Raw genomic sequence first — 950 nt, forward strand, 5'->3', positions numbered from 1 at the left:
ACCGCCACAACAGCCCGTTCCACGCACCCCGAAGCCGTCCCGCGTCGCTGCTCCGCCGCTTGCAAGTAGCATCCAGTTCCCACGCCTCGCTCCGAAACCGCAAGCGTCCAGCGATTCCGCTCCGGCGCGGGAGGGCAACGTTAACGCGGTTGCAGACTTGACCTCGACACCCTCGTGCCTGCCCAGGACCCCCCAGGACCCCAGAGACTCTGTTGTGGACCACTGCCTTAAAACACGCTGGCCAAGCGTACGCGTAGGAAGAGTCGGAGCGTGGCCCAATTCAGGCGTGCTGCACCCAGGCGGCGCTCGCGCTGACGAGCCCCGCGGCGTAGGCGCCTCCGGCAGCGCTGAATTTGTGCCACGGACTGCAAGTAAGGGGGAAAAAAAAATTCTACAGAGTAAGTGCAAGATTTTAAGTGGTGCTGAGCACCTCGTGATCCCACCGAAATCCATGGAGAAAGGGTTGGTGCGTCAGCCCATGGTTTAGGAGAAAGTACAGGAGAGGGGAAACTAGGAACTGCAGCAGGTTGGTTATCCCGAGCTGCGGCGCAGCCGGACCCCTTGGCTCCTGAGCGCTCCCTCCCCAGAGCCGCGGCAGGGAACACCGGGCGCCGGCGTGTGCGGAGCTCTGCCCCGCAGGAGGGGGCCGGGGAGGGTTCCCGCAGGCTGTCGCTGTAGACTCCAGTACTCTGTAACCTATTGTCTATGTAAGAACAATGAATGTTAACACGGTAAATTATTATTACATTAAAAAAAAGGCCACCAAAAACCGCTCTGCATCTGCAAGCTGTTCATTGCTACGGGTGGACGTGGCAGGGGACCGCTGCGCTAGGGCACGGGGCGGCGAGGCCAAGGGGATCAGTTTGGGGGGTACGGGGAGCTGCTGGGAGCACCGGCCCTGGAGAAGGAGCTGCCGGGAGCCGAGTGGGAAGAGGCGGGCACACCAGACG

This window comes from Egretta garzetta, unplaced genomic scaffold (genome assembly GCF_000687185.1).
Source record: "Egretta garzetta isolate BGI_Z169 unplaced genomic scaffold, ASM68718v1 scaffold134, whole genome shotgun sequence".
Classification (NCBI taxonomy): Eukaryota; Metazoa; Chordata; class Aves; order Pelecaniformes; family Ardeidae; genus Egretta; species Egretta garzetta.